The sequence below is a fragment of the Marmota marmota genome, unplaced genomic scaffold (genome assembly GCF_001458135.2).
Source record: "Marmota marmota marmota unplaced genomic scaffold, marMar, whole genome shotgun sequence".
Taxonomy (NCBI): Eukaryota; Metazoa; Chordata; class Mammalia; order Rodentia; family Sciuridae; genus Marmota; species Marmota marmota.
In genome coordinates, this window is record NW_026000221.1 from 23503800 (window position 1) to 23522103 (window position 18304).

Genomic DNA, 18304 nt, shown 5'->3' on the forward strand with positions numbered 1-18304 from the left:
GTGTGGTGGCTCGTGATTGTGTGCCCAGCCAGACTGCGGCAGAGGGGAGCTTCCATTTGGGGGTCACATATGCTGAAATGGAAGGATGAATGCTCCGAGCCAGCACAGGGATGGACCCCTACCCGGACCCCAGGGAAGCCGCGTCTGCACATCGGCGTGTTTGGGGCCGAGTGCTCTGACCTGGGTCCCCATTTGAGCTGAAGCTCTAGGTGCACAAACCCCCTTCCACATGCTGACTGCTCTAAAAAGTCCCATCCTGGGGCCACAGCAGTCCCCTTTATGTGCGGTGGTGAGCAGACGTCGGGGTTTCCATCTCCAGGATCGCGAGGGGGTGGACTCACCGCTGCGGGTTCGAAGGTCCTCTCCTCAGGGTCTGGTGGACACCGTCACCTGCACGTGGAGGCATCAGCAGGAGCCCCTCCACCCTGGCCAAGCCTGGACTTGCTCTTTCTCACCCTCTCTCTCCTCTTTCTCTCTCCGTCTCTCTATTCCTCTCCTCTTCCCCTCGGGTCACCTTCTATCTTACTTTCTAAAGAAAAAAGAAATCAGTGGGGAGATATTTCATCATTACCATGGGTCTCCTCTTGAAGGTCACAATCACTCTCAGAGATGGCTTAATATAATCCCAAGGTCCTTCCAATTTTGAATTGCTATTATTCGAGAATTTTCCAGCCCCCCAATTTTTTGACTTTTTAAAATTTATATATGACAACGGAAAGCATCACAATTCTTGTTACACATATACAACACGATTTTTCATATTTCTGGTTGTACACATAGTATATTCATGCCAATTCGTGTCTTCATACCTGTACTTTGGATAGTAAAGATCATCACATGCCACCATCATTAATTACCCCATGTCCCGTCCCTTCCCCTCCCACCCCTCTGCCCTATCTAGGGTTCGTCTATTCCTCCCATTGCTCCCCCTCCCTACCCCATTATGAATCAGCCTCCTTATGTCAGAGAAAACATTCAGCATTTGGTTTTGGGGATTGGCCAACTTCACTTAGCATTATCTTCTCTAACTCTATCCATTTACCTGCAAATGCCATGATTTTACTCTCTTTTATTGCTGAGTAATATTCCATTGTGTGTATATGCCACATTTTTTTGATCCATTTATCTATTGAAGGGCATCTAAGTTGGCTCCGCAGTTTAGCTATTGTGAATTGTGCTGCTGTAAACATTGATGTGGCTGTGTCCCTGTAGAATGCTGTTTTTAAGTCCTTTGGGTATAGACCGAGGAGAGGGACAGCTGGGTTAAATGGTGGCTCCATTCCCAATACCCCCCTCCCCCGACATTTTTTGTAGGCCTGGGGATTGAGCCCAGGGCCTTGTGCATGCAAGGCAAGCCCTCTACCAACTGAGCTATAGCCCTGGCCCCTCCTTTCCCTTTTAATACATAAGTATTCCATTTTTAAAGACTTGCCAAATGAAGCCTAGGGCCACCCTCTACCTCCTTCTCCGGGGTGTGTGTGGCTTCCTTCACCGGGTTTCCAAATCCTTTCCTCCTAACTGTTTCTTGGGACGGTGTAAAGAGCGGTGGCAGCCTGGTGGGCGGAAGTGCGCCCCAGAGCCACTCCCCCCTGGCAGGGGCACGGAGGTGAGCATCCTGCCCTGCACAGAGGGGGACTGAATGCCCAGAGTGTGTATCTACACCTGTGTAGGGGGACCCAATGGGGAGTGTGACAGCCTGGGAGGGAGGCCTGGGACAGGGCTTAGCACTCAGCACTCGGCGTTCTTGGATTATATGGCATCTACCCACAAAGTCAAGATGGAAAATTTAAAAAATGAAAAGCCACCATTTCAGGCTGTTCAACTGACCTTGGGAAGTTGGATGACCACAACCCATAGAAAAATCTCCACCAAAAATTTGGTACATTTGTAAAAAAAAAAATGAGTCTGTTAAACGTGGCCTGCTGAACTCACAAATCAGCTCACGGATCATCCAGGACACGGGGCCTGCAAGGTCTGGGGTGTGTGGGTGGAGGAAGGGTGTGTGCAGCCTGCAGAGGACCCCACAGGACACCACAGGACACCAGAACCTGGAAGTGGCACGCACGACTGAAAATTTGGTCAACTGAGGTGAGGCGCCCTGCAGAGGGTGTTTCAAGGGGTCTCCTTCTTTGACCCTCCATCATGACAGCAGGGTCTGAGAAGGCACAGCCAATGGTGGATGCTCCCTTTCCTCACCAGCCTGCAGCCCAGTGGGCTACCCTCCTGGGTCCCCCGGGAGTGGGTCCTGTCAGTGACCTACCTGGACTCCAGCTGCAGGCCACGCAGCCCTAAGCCAAAGGCGGTGTCCCCTGGCTCTTCTTTTCCCACGGCTCTTTCTGCAGTGTCCCCAAACACCGTCCCGCACTCTCCTGCTCTTCCTCCGGGATCCCACGTGGACAAGGTGGACAAGACACCAGAGGCCTGAAGCCCCACGACAAGCATTTTTCTTTCTTCTTTCTTAAAGCAAAGTTTCAAACGCGAGTCTTGGAGGGTTAGAAAGCAGCACTCTGGTGGCCCACTCCGTGTTTGATGGCCATAGACATCACCTGGGCACGGAGGGGGGAGGCTGAGAAGGTAAATAATAATAAATCAATAAAATAACCCCCTGAATCACTGGCTGGAGATGATGGCACTTACGTGACAGTCAGTGACAGTAAGACCAGGCTGAGTAACTCAAGACTAAAAGGGGGAGGGTTTAGGACAGTTGCCACTAAGAAAATAACACTAACAAGAGACACATGTGGGTGCGGCCAGGACACGTCCCCAGGGCTCCTGAGCGGGCCAAGCTGGGGATCAAGACCGAGAGCGCAATTCTAGCTCCAAAGCTTTGCTGTGATCCCAGGTCAGAATCCGGGAGAATCACGTGTTCCTAGCGACCGATCCGGAGGTTTGCTTTGATCTGTTAGATTTGGGAATTAGTGACATTGAATGTTCTGACATCTTTATGCTTTATCTGGTCCTTTTTCTAAGAAGTAGCCAAGAACAGTCAAGGGACTTCCCCAAGGTCACACAGTGAATTCCTCACAAAGCCCCGGCCTGCACCTAGATACCAATACCTGTTTTTCAGTCAATGTCGTGAAAGAAATAAGGGGAACGGAGCTTGGTTTGGGTGCCCTTCTGAGAGACTGTTATGACCATGGACTCTCATGTGTCTTTGTGATTTCTCAATTTGGGATCACCTGCTCCTTTTGGAAGACTTTTCTCTTTCTCTTGCCCATGTTTTGGGTCTAGGCCTAGAGATCCCCACCCCGCGGGGAAACCCAATCCAAAGTCTTCTCCTGGTTTTTCCGCAGTGTCTTTTGATCAACTTCCTTGTCTCCTTCAGTTTCTGAACAGGATTGTGTTCGATCATCTGCTTATTTATTGATGGTCTCTCTCCCCTTCTAGAATGTGAGACCCACGACCACTTTGCTCAGTGCCAAACTCCCAGTTCCAAGCACACAGTAGGTGCTTGATTTTACATATAAATTTATGTGTGCATGCAAAATGTATCTCGTGTCCACTATGGATACCCTGTTCACGTCCCCTCCGCCTCTGTCACTCACCTGCTTGAAAGCCCCACCCCATGGTGCCCCTTCATCCAGGTCAGAGGGCCTCTGATAGTCCCAGCGGTCCTCAGCCCCATGTCTTGCCCACGTGGACTCTTAGATTTAAGAGACGCGCACATAGATGAAGGGGTCTGGGAGCCTGTCCAAAATAAAAGTTGATTTGCCATTTCTGGACCCCTGAGCTTAAAGAAGGAGCTTCCATTAGGACTAATTAATATGTTTTGGTCTCTCTCTCTGCCAGCCCTGAAGCTGGGCACCGCCGAAACACCGTGCGGGGCACAGGTACATCGGGCCAGCGCTTGTTTGTGTCTCCCTCGGGCTCTGTTGAAGTGATCACAGGACAGAGTTTCATCACCATCCCCAGCGAACGTGACAAAAGACGGCTTCATCTCCCCTCTCCAGGCCTGGAGCTCAGAGGTCCCTTGGCCCAGGAAGGGAGACATAAGATGCAGAGTGAGCCAACAACCCCGCCCTCGGGCAGCCAGAACACAAGGCTGGCCGGCAGCCGGGGGAGAGGGAGGGCTGAGTGGGAACCTTAGCTCAGCTGGCTTGTTTACCGGCTGGGTGACTGGGGGCCATGAGACGGCAGTTTCCTCGTCTGGATCTTCAGGAGGGTCAATGCTTATAAAATACCTAGAGCAGAGTAGCCGCTTAACACAGGGTGGTTGTCACTACGCCTACCTACGGGTCCTTTGCCACGCTACGAACTTTGGATTTAAAATCCACACTCAGAGGCTGGGGATGTGGCTCGTGGGAGAGCCCTTCCCTAATATGCATGAGGCCCTGGGTTTGATCCTCAGCACTGAAGCAAATGAACAGATAAATTAATAATCCACTCCTACAGGTCCCCCCTTCACCCCGCCCCGTCCCTACAGCTTTCACCAAGAGGACCTCAGCTCCAATGTCATTTCTCAGAGGTCCCTGCCGTGGCTCATCGGAAGGCTCCCCGTCTCAACCCTTTCCACTGCGCCCCTGATCCACGTCCCCGGGCATCTCTGTTCTCTCCAGGGGCCCCCTTTGCTCACCTGGTGGTTGGTGCTCTTTGTCTTGGGCTCCTGCTGCCTGGGGTCCCCCCCCCAGAGCTGGCACCTACTAAGCTTTGCTCACTGTTACCTCTCGAGACCTGACACACAGTAGGTGTGCGAAGAGGGCAGACAGAAACAAACCCTTCCTCATGCAAACCGTGCCCCCAAAGGCTGGCAAGGGCTGAGAACAGAGCCATATAATCTGCAGAGCACCGTGTCCAGGAGGACTGGGAATTCCCGGGCAGGGCCAGCCCAGGGCTTGAGCCCGGAGGAAATGCAGCCAGCTCGCCCAGAAGGTGCCCAGAGGTAGCGGGAGGCCCAATGTGGAGAATGGGCAGCCCCTGTGGGCCACCGGGGTCACACCCACAGCCCACCCCAGCAGAAATCCAGGCAAGCCCCCGCGTCTCCCACCTCTTCCTGCCCTTGCCCCTCTCCTCTCTGTGCACCCTGGAGAAGGCTGGTGCCAAGGGGATCCCATTTCTGCCCCCAAGTTCCTCCACAGGACTTGTCTCATTTCCAGGCCCCCTCCTTGGGCAACACGATTTCAAAGTGGAGTCACATTATAACGAGCTCAGGAAGAATAATGAGGGACAAAACCACCACACCAGAGAGAACAATAGTTTCAAAGCCACCAGGATGGCAGAGGAGGAGAGAGGCCCAGGGACAGAGCCGCCATTGACAGATGTGCAGGTTGCACACTACGCAAGACTCTCGGGATGCGTGAGTGGGGACTGACATCCGGGCTGGGCAACAGTTAGGAAGCAGGGCCCTCGGGGTAAGACTGCAGCTTCTCAGGGGAAAGGGAGCCATTTTCCACTGTCCACTTGAGAAGCCATGTGCCTGCCTGGAGGGGGCATCGTTTTCTAACTTGCACAAAAGCACCCTGGACTTTTAGAGTTTAGCAAGGTCCTGCCTGAGACCAAAGAAAGTTTCCAAACAGCTGAGGAAAGTTAAAAGTCAGAGAGGGGAGGGAGGGAGGGTGGGGGGGTGAGAAAAATGAAAGAAGGGGGGGGGGGTAAGAAAAGACAAAAGAAAAGAGGAAAAGAAGCCAAGGGGACAAGTCACTTCCACTCCTACCGTTAGATGGGCCTCCTCGCCCCCAGAGAGGCAGCTGGAGACCCCGAGGGCTGTCGGCGGAATCCCTGGGCAGCAGCTATTCGGACTGGAAATGGGCAGCTCGTTTCCCCACTGGCCGCAGGAGACTACGGGCTCCTTCCAACCTCAGCAGAGGGCCCGGTGGGGGCCATTTTCTGGGAGGCCCTTGGAGGTGGAGATCGGGTTGGCGCTGGCACCGACTGAGACCAGGCCAGCTGCTGACCCCCTGTCCTCACCTCTGTGACCCTGAAGGATTCCCTAAGCCCCGGGGGCACTGGCTGGAGGAACTCTGTCCATTCTTCTTGACTGGGACCCTCCTAGGACCAGGAGTAAGTCCTCCCTCTTTTCACCCTGGAGGCCAGAGACCATGCAGACAGGGGGCAGCTGGTGCCTGGTGAACTTGAAGGAGTCCGGGCACCTGAGGGTGGATCTGGCCTCCCACGGAGGCCTTGGGGAGTCTCACCAATGCCCTTGGAAGGCCACCCTTCCTTTCTGTAACAGCCTTTAAAAATTCCCCGGTTTTTCAGTGGGATTTTAGCTCGGGTGGCAGAGCCGTGGGAGAAGGGACGTGGATGTTGGTATCTGAGTTCAGTTTTAAGCCACCAGTCCCTGAGGATGGGTGAGGGGCAGGGGCGGGCTAGTGGCCGAGTGAGGACCCTACCAGCTGGTATTGAAGAATTCTCACAGCAGCTCTATCAGGAGGAAAATGAGCCTCCCTCCTTCTTACAGATTTGGAAACTGAGACCCAGGAAGGGATGGTCACGAGTGTCAACTCCCCTGGGGATGATTCCATCAACGCTGGTCTCCTGGGCTCCGGAAGCTCCTTTTAAAAGGACATTGTGATCAATGCCCATTGTACAGATGGGGAAAGCAGAGCTGGGGGCAGTCACAGAACAGGCTCCCAGGTCTTCATCACCAAGAGCTGGTCTTCCTGAAAGCAGCTGCCCCCCCACACCCCCCGGGGATCAGATTCTTTCTGTTCTTCTTCCTTTCCAACAGGAGGATATCAGGAAGAGTTTGTTCTGGGCTTATCCTTGGTGACCTGGTTCCACGCTGAAGGCTGGGGATGCCGCCCTCCACCCCAGAGGAGCACGTACGTGCTGGGGAAGTTCTTCGTTTGCATGCTTCAAAAGTCAAGTGGAAAGACATCCCCGCCACCATCTGGGTGGGAAGAGCCGGGTCCTCCCGTGACATCCATGGCAACCGGAAGTGAGCGAAGCCGACAAGTCGATGACAAACATGTCCTCAAGCCCCTGTAAACCCAAACACCCCAGTCATGAGATTAACAACTGCCGAGGGCCTCGCCTTGGACAGAGACCAGCCCCAGCGTCCCGATGCAGGTCTTGGGGGCTGACCCCCCCGGGCCGGGAAACATCCTGCCCTTTCTGAGTCGGTCCCTCTCTCTATTTCATTAAAGAAGGCTGAGCACGGCCTGTGGGTCTGCAGTACCAGTTACCAGCTGGTGGAATCACGGAGCTAAAGCCTTGCTCCTAGAACCAGCCCGAAGACCATGCCAAGCCTCCAGATGGGCAGGAAAATCTTTTAAACAGCTGCTGTCTGCAGGCGCTACTGCCTGGGCTGTAAGTTTATTTTATAGGGATCACGGGGGAGCAGAGTCCTGCAGCCTGGAAATTAAAAATCCCGTGTTACAAAGGCTGCTTCCTCTGCCCAGCACCTTAGGATCCTGTCTGCTTCCCAGAGGTTGACTGGGGGAATTCTACGCTCATTCAGATGCTGACCCCAGAATGACAACCAGTGACCAGTAAGAATGACCTTCCAACCACCTCCACTGACGGCACATCTGCCACGGGCTTGGCAGGTGGTGACTCATTTCATCCTCATGACCATCCCACCATGGGCACGGCTGTGCGGTCCATTCGGTAGATGTGCATTTGGAGGCGCAGAGATGTTAAGGATTTGCCCAGAATCACACAGAAATTGGCAGAGGTAGGACTTGAATCCAGGTCTCTGTAATCACAAAGCCTCGGCTTTAGCTGGGTGCCTGCCAGCGGATCCCAGCAGCTCAGGAGGCTGAGGCAGGAGGATTGTGGGTTCAAAGCAGCCTGGGCAACTTTGCGAGGTTCTGAGCAACTTCATGAGACCCCCATATGAGATAACTCAAAATTAAAAAAAAATAAATCAAAAGGGATGGGGATAGAGCTCCATGGTTAAGCACCCCTGGGTTCAATCCCTGGTACCAAAAAAAGAAGGGGGGTCTTATGGCAAGAACGTCCCCTTCATAGGTCTCCATTGACAAGTGACAAGAAAAAGAACACAAAGCGCTTAGCGCAACATTTGACGTAGAGTCATGCAATAAATGACGATCATTGTTATTTCCATATTATAACAATCTGTAAAAGGGTATGTGTTAGCCCTTTGTTCTGTTCCCTTAAGAACATTTCACTGCATGGATCCTGTCTGTCTTTGGAAGAAAAAGACCTACAGTTCTGCCCCACTTTGTGTCTAGGAGCCAAACTAGTCCCCTCTTTTTTTCTTTTGGCCATTTTTGTAGAAAGTTCTTAACATGCAGACCAGACCCTGTTTAACCTTTGCCCAACACAGCTTTACCTACTTCAAACCCCTTTGGCTCTCCGAGGCCTGGCTTCCTTCAGACGCAGGCTGTAAATGTTTGACTTTGATTTGAGATACATGACAATAAATTAGGGGACATTTATCAAAGCTGCGTTTTGCATAAATTACTGCATTATACAAATACACTTAGCAGGATCCTGCTTCTTTGATGTTGGGAGCCAAGATTTATGTGCGATGGAGTTTTTATTTATCTGCCCTGTTCACCTCTGCAAGAACTGGACATACTCCTCAATTAGTTCCATGCTTCTCGAAATGACATGTATCTCTGGCAACTTGAATCCAGGGAACAAAGACACTTAAACCCCATCCCAGTGGCCTTTTTTTTTTTTTTTTTTCAAGGAGAGGAGCAGCTTTATCAGACCCAGGGTGTCTCTGGATTCTTTCTGCTGAAAGGAGATTGAAAGGTATTTAAGTCTATTGTGCCGGAACTTTCTAGAACAACCATTTTTAAAAATTGAATCGAGGAAAGGGTTGGATGGTTAAGGTGATGATGGTGATGATGATGATGATGAAGAGCAGAAATGAAGTATCTATTCTCCAAATTCTAGAAGATGAAAGGAGACCCATATCTCCTCGCCTGAGCCTCTGATCTCTCGAGTTGGCCCCAGTGAGTATAAGTTCTGGGTGACCCAGGGGAGGGGGGTACAGATATTTAGATTCATCCACTGTTGCAAATTTGCATGCACTCCTTGAGTTGAATATTCTAAAGGGTTTTTTTTTCTTTTCTTTTCTTGAAATAACACTTCAAGAAGGAAAATTACCAACTACAGTTCCAATTATTTCAGCGTAGAGGATGCAGTTGTCAAAATACAGGATGTGGGGTGGCGAGCCGCAGCTCAACTCAGGGTTCAGAGAAGCCAAGTCTGCGAGGAGCAGGAAGCCCCTTCGGAGCTCCATCCCATCTCCGCACCAAGGGCTCAGGGACTGCTCCTCCTTGGATTCTCAGATTGTCACGTAGGCTACCCTGTGCCCCCATGGCAGCAGCATCCGCAGTGAGACCGAGAGCTGGGGCGGGAGGCTGGTGGGGGCTGCCTAGGCAGCAGGAGCGAGCTCCTGAGCCGCGGTGCGAGGCGGTGCTCGGGCAGGGAGAGAGGGGACCCACCAGTGACCAGGTTGGGGAAGCAGCCTCCTCGGCTCCCCTGCCACACCCACGCCCAGGCTCAAGGCAGTTCCCACCAGGGACCCTCCTGGAAACCAGGAGAAGCAGCTCCCAAGCCAGCAGCAAAGCCACACCTCCACCCCTCCCTGAGGACCTGGGGACCTGAGCCCCTCCTCCACCTCCACCCAGCAGAGTCTTTGCACTAAGTACAGGAAAAGAGAAAGTGCAGATCAGGAAAAGGCACAAGGGAGGGAAGGATTGGATCCAGCCAAGGTTGACAGGAAGGGGCACTTCATGTTGCAAAAAGACGAGCATAAAACAAGCAGGCGTATTTAGGACAGTCGTGATCATAGAGCGATGTTGGCCTTCGTCCGCACCTGTCCTGGCCGAACGCTAAGCACGCCATCATTTACCCTTCACATAACCTATGAGCTGGAACTGTCGTTTGTCCCATTTTACAGACCAGCAAACTGAGGCTTGGAAAGGTCACCCAGATTTCCCTTCCTCGCTCGGCTCAGAAGCTGCAGCCCTGGGGTACAAACCCTGTCTGAGCGCAGGCACCCACTGCTCGCCAGCCAGCAAGGCCAGAGTGAGCACTGGCACCCGGGTTGGCTGCAGGGAGCCCTTGGCCCTAGATGGTCGCAGCAGACCTGGCACAGGGGACCCCGGAGGAGTAACCTTAGTCATCAGGCAGGATCCAGCGCCTAGCTGGAGAAATGACATCAAAGAGTAGGGTCAAGGTTTCTGACGGGGAAGCCTCACACTTTAGGGAAGAGTTTGTCGAATTCGTGATCCAGAACAACAGAGCAAGAGGGACCTGAGACCAGAGGCCATACCTCTCTGCTGGTGGCACCTGAATGATCTCCCCACAGAGAGCTGTTAGGCAGGCCCTTCTTCCAACCAGAGAGAAACACTGAGCTAGGGAAGGACCCTTTCTGCTGTGGTCTGAAACACAGTCGCCAACCTGACAGTGTTGAGAGGTAGCAGCCCTTGAGGGGTCACTGGCCCTGGGGATGAAGCCCTCATGAAGAGATTAATGGCTTTCTCTCAGGGATGGGTCAGCTCTCAGTGCAGTTTGAGTCCCTTTCCTCTGTTTGCATGCAACCTCTTCCTCCTTCCACCAGGCATGGAAGAGCCAGGTGAGGCTGAGCAGATGGTGACTCCACACTCTTGTTCTTCCAGAACTGTGAACCAAAATCAACCTCTTTTCTTTATAAATCACCGAGTCCCAAGTATTTTGTCATAGCAACAGAAAACAGACAGAAATACCAGCTACCCAAGAAGCTCCCCAATCTTAGTTGTTCTCCTTAAGCCAAGGGCTCCACACCACTCTGTCTCCAACCACAAAGGCTTCAGACTCTGCACAGAAATACCCTCCAATCCCAGGCCCCCAACACAATTGATAAAGGAGGTTCAATTCAGAGGATCCTTGACAATTCCCTGTGCATTTTGATGCAGAGGAAAAAAGCCTACAGTTGTGCAGGATTTCACTCTTCCCCACTAGAGCTATTTGACCTTCCTAGTTCTTTCCTATCTTCCCTCACATTCCTAGTTCTGTGCACACCTAGAAAATATGATCATAATTTATTTCTCACAGAGCTGTTGAAAAGATTAAAAAGCTCATTTGCTGGGGCAAAGGGAGTCTAGGACAGAGCCTGACACATTTAGGTGCTCATGTTAAGCTAATTCCATTCTTCCCAATTCAGTTCCAACTGAAGATGATTGTGTGTGTGTGTGTGTGTGTGAGAGAGAGAGAGAGAGAGAGAGAGAGAGAGAGAGATGATGAATTTTTGAATAAACTTGGATTTGTAGCTGCTCAAAGTTGCGGTGAAGACAGTACAGAGAGTGTACACTCCACACTCTTTGCACCTTAATATCAGTCTGGCACAGTGGTCACAGGTCACCACTGATAGGGAGACATTATTATTAACTAAAGTTGATACTTTATTGGGATCCTCCCAGTTGTCCCCAGGTGACCTTCCTTGGTCCCAGGATCCCATCAGGATACACCAGGTCATCCTCTCTCCCTAGGCTTCTCGTGGCTGTGACCATTTTTCAACCTTTTCTCCTTGGCCGTGACCTTGACAGTTTTGAGGTGCGCTGATCAGGATTTTGCAGAATGTCCCTCAGATGGGATTTGTCTGAGGACCTTCCCGTGGTTAGGATGCTCCTGGGTGATGGGTTTTAAGGAGGATGAGCACAGAGGTGGGGTTTAACCTCTCACATCCCACCAGAGTTCCCTCCCACCCACAGACGGGTCACCGCTGACGTTGACCTCCATCACCTGGCGCGATGCCTGGCGGCCAGGCTTCTCCACCGTGAAGGTCCTCGTCTGTCTCCTTCTCTCTGCTGAGCTCCTGGGAAGACAGCTGCTCTTGTGGTCTGGATGAGAGGTGCCCCCAAGTGCCCAGAGGTGAAGTGACTGGACTGTCATTTCCATCCTGTGTTGAACAGACCCCGGGGGTAACTGTGGGCAGGGGGGGCGTGGCTGGAGGAGGTGGGTCGCTGGGGGCAGCCCTCTCTCTAGCTCTGCTCCTTGGCTGCCGGAAACGGAGCAGCCGCCCCCACCACGCCCTTCCTCCATGACGCCCTGCCTCACCTCGGCCCCGAGCAATGGGGTCAGCCGACCGTGCCCTGAATCTCTCAAACCAGCAGCCAAAATAAACTTCCTCCTCTGCGTTGTTCTTTTTGGGTATTTTGGTCACAGAAACAAACAAACAAACAAAAAACTGACTAAAAGAGTTACGATGAGCTGGGTGCAGTGACACACACCAGTAACTCCAGCGGCTGCGGAGGCTGAGGCAGGAGGATGGTGAGGTCAAAGCCAGCCTCAGCAACAGTGAGGTGCTCAGCAACCCAGTGAGACCCTGTCTCTTAAAAAATACAAAATAGGGCAGGGGATGTGGCTCAGTGGTCAAGTGCCCCTGAGTTCAATCCCTGTCACCTCTGCTCCCCCCAAAATAGTTACTATGTGCCGTCCACAATGAAGTGGTGGGGAGCTTTAGGGACTTTTTTTTTTGTACCAGGGATTGAACCCAGGTGCTCAACACTGAGCCACATCCCCAGCCCCCCCCCCTTTTTTTTTTGTATTTTATTTTAAATTTTAATTTTTATTTATTTATTTATTTTGTATTTTATTTAGAGACAGGGTCCTGCTATGTTGCTTAGGGCCTCACTAAATTGCGGAGGCTGACTTTGAACTTGCGATCCTCCAGCCTCAGCCACCCAAGCCATTATAGGCGTGAGCCATTGCGCCCAGCTTTATAGGTCTCTTTAAATGCACAGCATCCACATAATCATTCTAACTCTTCTATATGGAACATTGCTCTACTCCTCCTTGTTGACTTCTGTATTCAATCACATAACAGCAAGGGCTCGGGGATATTTATTCTTCAGGGGACAATCCAGGGCTTTACTTGTGGCTCATATTGTTCTCTCTCTCTCTCACCCTCTCCGTTCCTTCCCTTGGTTCCTATGACCCTTCCCCGTCCCCGTCATGGCTTTGGTTCTTTGTGTTTGTATTTCTGTTTGGCTTTTAGCCCTTCCTCACTCACTCTCTGCAACCCCAGGATGCTCCAGCCACCTGTGTATGTTTTCTGCCCTCCCTCAGGAGAGTGTCCCGGGTCAGCCACTTCTTCCAGCCCTTGTTCCATTCTTTGAGGGATGGTAATAGGAGCGAAGATCGGGCCACGAGGTGTGGACGTCACAACTAGAAGTGGGTGTCAGCCCTTTGGCTGAAAAAGCAAAGGAGATGTCTATATAAAAATGTCCGCATGCAGCACTCGGTACCTGTGCTGGGCTAGATGTGAGCTCAGGTGGGCCTCTTGCACCTCGCAACACGGTTGGTGAGTGGAACGGCTGTCCCAGAGCTGGTCTGTTCTTTGTCCTGTGAAGAACAACTTGGTTGTTTCCATTTGGGGCGATGATTGATAAAGGCACTATGAACCCTCCTGTGCAGGATTTGGAATAGATGTGTTTCCAGATCAATTAGGCAGACACCTAGGGGTTCGGTTGGTGGGTCACATGGTGAGACTAGGTTCAGCTCTGTAAAATCACTACCACGCTGACTTCCACGGTGACCGTGCCATTCTGAATCCCCACCAGGGATGGACGAGGGCTCCAGTTGCAGTGCGGTCAGGATGTTGTCATTTGGGGGATTTGGGTCATTCTAATAGATGTGCAGTGACATCTCATTGTTATTTTAAGTTGCAATGTCTTCATGACAGATGACGTTGAGTATCTTTTCATTTGCTCATTTGTCACCTGTTTATCTTTTGGGGGAGGTATCCGTTCAGATCTTTGCCCTTAATTATTTACTTGGTACCAGGGACTGAACCCAAGGGTGCTTATCCATTGAGCCACATCCCCAGCCATTTTTTTATATTTTATTTAGAGACAGGGTCTCACTGAGTTACTTAGAGCCTTGCTAAGTTGCTGAGGCTGGCTTTGAACTCATGATCCTCCTGCCTCAGCTTCCCAAGCCGCTGAGATTACAGGTGTGCTCGACAGCGCCCGGCTCTTTTGCCCATTTTTAAATTGGGCAGTTCTGTTTTGTTACTGTTGAATTATAAGAGTTTTTCGTATACATTTCTCTCCTGTCATACCCAGGGTATCCACGCCACCCCTGACCCCTGCACCTGTATCATCTTGAATCCGTGAAATGTCACATCACCCCACCTTCATGCTCAGGCTCAGAGAAACAGGGAGGGGCAGTTTCTCAATGTCACCAGCTGCCTCCCAGGAGTCTTGACTGAACCTGAAAAAGTTCAGTCAGACCGAGAGCACCCCCTCCATCAATGCTCCATGCACCCCAGTGAGTTTCAGTAATTACCAGGCAGCTCCTAAGATCACCTGCAGGGGGAGAGCCTCCCCCCAATCCCAGAGATGACTCCGCAACAATATCACAGTGACACATCACAGACAGATGTTTCACACCACAAGGACCCTTAGAGAGCCTTTAGACTATGTGGCAGATGAACAAACTGAGTCTCAGCTCATAGGTGTTACCTGGTGGAGCACCAGAGAGGGGTAAAGAGAGTTCAATCCATTTAGGGTTCAACATAGCAGAGCTCTCTAGCCGTGGCTATTCAAAATCAGCCTCCACGAGAGCATCTTAGACATGCAGAACCAGGCCCCACTCCAGACCAACTGAATTAGTACCTGCATTTTTACAAGATCCCCTACCCCACCCCAGTTGGTATGAATGTTCCTGAATACTTTTTCAATTCTTCAAGTTTTCAAATCTTTATTAAGCATCTATTATGTGCCAGGTATTGGACTAAGCAGCAGGGATTCATCAGAAGACAGGATCCACCATCTGGACTTAGTCTTGAGTGGACGCTGAGATCATGAAACTCCTTCACAAGTAACTGGCTCATCCACTGCACTTGTGACTCATACTATAAAGTACCTCTGAGCCGGGCACAGTGTCACATAGCCATAATCCCAGAGAATCAGGAGGCTGAGGCAGGAGGATGGTGAGTTCAAAGCCAGCCTCAGCAAAAGTGAGGCACTAAGCAACTCAGTGAGATCCTGTCTCTAAATAAAATACAAAATAGGAATGAGGATGTGGCTCAGTGGTCGAGTGCCCCTGAATTCAATCCCTGGCACTGATAGGTAGGTAGGTAGGTAGGTAGGTAGGTAGGTAGGTAGATAGATAGATAGATAGAGTACATTTGAGACCTAGAGACAGATGGGCTTGAGCTGGGCTCAGGATAACCTGGAAGAAGAACCCATGTGCATGGTGGATCATGCCAAAGAGAACAGAGCTGCAGAATCTCCCCAATTTTGTTGACCCTGGCATCCTGAAGAGCGTTTGTAGTACTGGCGTTCTGCAGAACAACACCCTTGAGAATATGCTGTCCTGGGCTCCACGTGTCCACCCAAGACCCACCAGGACAGCTGAGGAAGGAGGTCAGCCTCAGCTCTCCTGCCTGCCCTCACTCAGACCTGTCCAGGATGCCAAGCGCCCTGGTCCCAGTCACCGGGAGCATCCCTGGGTGACCAGGAGATTTGAGGTCCTGGGCATCGAACTGGCTGCCAGCCAGGCTGGACACGCACACAGGCCGAGTTATTTTCATGGGGCAGCCATTTCTGGAAAATATGTGGTTTAGAAGTAACATAATTATCATCCTCTAAAATTAGGCGCATAGTCTAAACAACCCCAAGTCTTCCTTCGGCAAGAAAACAAACAATGGCAGGCAGGAAGCCTGGAGTGATGTGGATCGAGTTGGCCCAGAGGCCTGCGAGTCTCCCCACTGAGCTCAAAGGGCAAACAGCATACAAAAAATGTAAATATCCTATTCTTTTTTTTTTCAAATACCACCTATTCCCTTCCCACCCCATCAGGCTCTGGGTACCCTGATCCCCTCTGGACACCCCCACCCACCCACCCCCTGGCTTTGGCCGCGAAGGCCGTCCGTCCGTGTATTATTTTCAGCGACCATTATCTAAACTGCTGATGTAATAAGGCTCTGGTATATGAAATTCACTTAATAACTCACGCTTAGTTATTTATTGTGAACTCGGTGCACGGTCCTTGATTCCATTTCCCAGCGAAATATAAGTGCGGCTTTCATCGTGAGCGCCTGAATTTATGGCAAACAGACCAAGTGACATTAAGAAAGCCGCACAATCCCTTCATTCAGTCTTTAATAAGGAAGCCAAGGAAAAATTATCCTAGCTGGTTTGCGGGTGACAGCACCAGAACTTTCCAGAGTCAGAGAGTTAGCACCGTGCCTTCTTGTCAGCCCATTAAAAAAGCAAAACTGGCATGGCGTGATATTAGAACCATGTGTGAGAAAGAATTTCTCCTCTGGTAAGACATTCCAAATACTGTCTCCAAGCCAAAGACTTTGGTGTTAGACTAATTTAAGCAGCATGTTGAAATCAGCGTTCAGGACTTTGATCATACGGGGATCGTTTGTTACAAATTGAACTAACCCAGTCTCTATTTCTGGCGGATCAGAACTTTGGATTTGTTGAATTAAATGCCTCATTTAGTACCGTTTGCACATGAAAAGAAACCCTGCGCTCAGGAATCTGATAGTGAATTTTTCACCTAACCAACAGGTCTACTTTTTTATTACTTTTAAACCTAATCCATACTCCGTCCGCAGTTCCTAATAACCCCGGGGGCTGCTCAGAGTGAAGTTTTAAATCAAGTCCCATGTTATTGGGGGCTGGGGAGGAGGAGGCGGTGGCAGGGTGGTGGTGGGGGGTGACGGAGAGCCATCCTTGAATTATCAAACCATGTAATAAAGAACATATTGGAACCCGGGACTGAAAGAATCTTAAGAGAGAAAGAAAAAGCAAAATAAATTAGTCCTCCGTTGTTATTTACTGTCTAAATAACCCAGTTTCCTTTCATGACAACCGTGAGCTAAAATAGCAAAATGGTTTTGCAGACCTATGATTTTTGTGCCGTTGCCTGTCTGGTCCGCTTGAAACTTCGAGGGGGGTCAAAAGGGCACAAAATAGACCATTTCCACATATGGCTGCACTTTCTTTTCAGTTTTGAAGTTATAATATCTTTAACTGTGGATAATGATATTATAAACTCTCATTTAGTGCATTTTAAGTATATTACATACATGAAACAAAGATCTCGAAGGAGCAGCTGCTGAATCCTTAACAAAAAACATCGTGACTCAAATCCACCGAGCAGGAGGCAGGTATTGGGTTTGCTGAGAATGTCGCAGCAGATAATCATAAACATAGCCCGGGACCTGACTCCTGAGTGTCAATCGAGATCCCGGCCAAGACTGGGCAACGATGATTTAATGGTAATTAACTGTTAATTATTAACACTCGGAGGTCAATAAGCTACTTTGGGGCAAGGTTTAACTTTTGCATTCTGTGGCTCATCTGTAACTTTGTTTCCCAGGGGTGGGTGCGAGGGAGCCACCATCTCCCAATGACCTTGAGTCCCCAGGGCTCCTCCTCTGGACACACAAACAAAAAAGAAAAAGAAACCATCAAGATTCAGGAAGATGATTCTCTCCCCCAGACCTGTGTGCTGCTAATTCACAAGTAGTTCACTTGCAGATTAAAATAAATAAATAAATAAAATCCTCTTGAATGAGGACTGCTTCCATTGACAAGAAAATAGTTATTATTTCTTTTTAGCATGTGACTCCTCTCGAGTGCCAGGAAAATCAACAGATGACGGACTGCTCTGTCTTATGGGCATGAAGATGAGGTTGACTTCCCCCACCTTTCCCACCCCTTCGGAGAAAGAAAATGGTTACGAAACAGATAACGATAATAAATGTTTTATTGGTGAAAAAAGAAAGATCAAATCTTTAATGAAATCAGAATGGGCTTAGAGATGAACTCCGTCTGAACTCGCCAGGATTCGGGGAACTTCAATTAAAACAATTTCAGAGGGGCAGCTGACAGCAAGGTGCTGGGAGAGTAATTAAAATTGAGCAATGTTTTAGCACCAGGTTTTCTAGCTGGATCCCGAGAATGGGAGGTAGCCCAGGGGAGGCACGTGCCACAGGGATGGGGTCTGGGAGGAGGGGTGAGGGTTCTGGACAACACAGGTTAAGAAATCCCACAGATGGTAGAATCCCCAGGTGCTAGCCAACGTGTATTTTTTTAATCAACAATTTTCACCTCCATATGGATGCTTGTAGAAAACTGGCTTCTTAAACTAAAGACTGGCATTTTCAACATGCAAGATTCGCTTGCAAAGTCACACAGGAACTCCAGTAAGAAGATCAAGGACAAATCACATTGGATACCTGGGTCCCAGGCTTGCATTTTCATGTACCAGCTGTGTGACCTTAGTTAAGTAACTTCACCTCTCTGGGTCTTATGGTCCCAGATGTAAAATGGGATGTCAACAGTATCTAGTTCCTTGAGTTGTCAAAAAGCTTTAATAAGATATTCCATATAAAGTACTTCAGGACACAGTGCCTGGGACAGACCTAGTTAGTACC

The 18304-nt window shown here is 50.2% G+C and overlaps 2 long non-coding RNA genes across 3 annotated transcripts; one reads left to right on the forward strand and one right to left on the reverse strand.

Annotated features, from left to right (window-relative positions):
- Positions 1–44: 44 nt before the first annotated feature.
- LOC125612975 lies at positions 45–17060 on the reverse strand. The gene is made up of 3 exons (XR_007343474.1): positions 16952–17060; positions 2261–2566; positions 45–529 (listed from the first exon to the last, which is right to left on the reverse strand). It is a non-coding gene; the product is annotated as an uncharacterized LOC125612975 (long non-coding RNA).
- Positions 16290–17621, forward strand: LOC107144867. 2 transcript variants are annotated; one of them, XR_001503849.2, is made up of 3 exons: positions 16290–16430; positions 16929–17143; positions 17487–17621. It is a non-coding gene; the product is annotated as an uncharacterized LOC107144867 (long non-coding RNA). The 2 variants fall into 2 exon arrangements; XR_007343472.1 differs by lacking the exon at positions 17487–17621 and adding an exon at positions 17245–17315.
- The last annotated feature ends 683 nt before the right edge of the window (positions 17622–18304 follow it).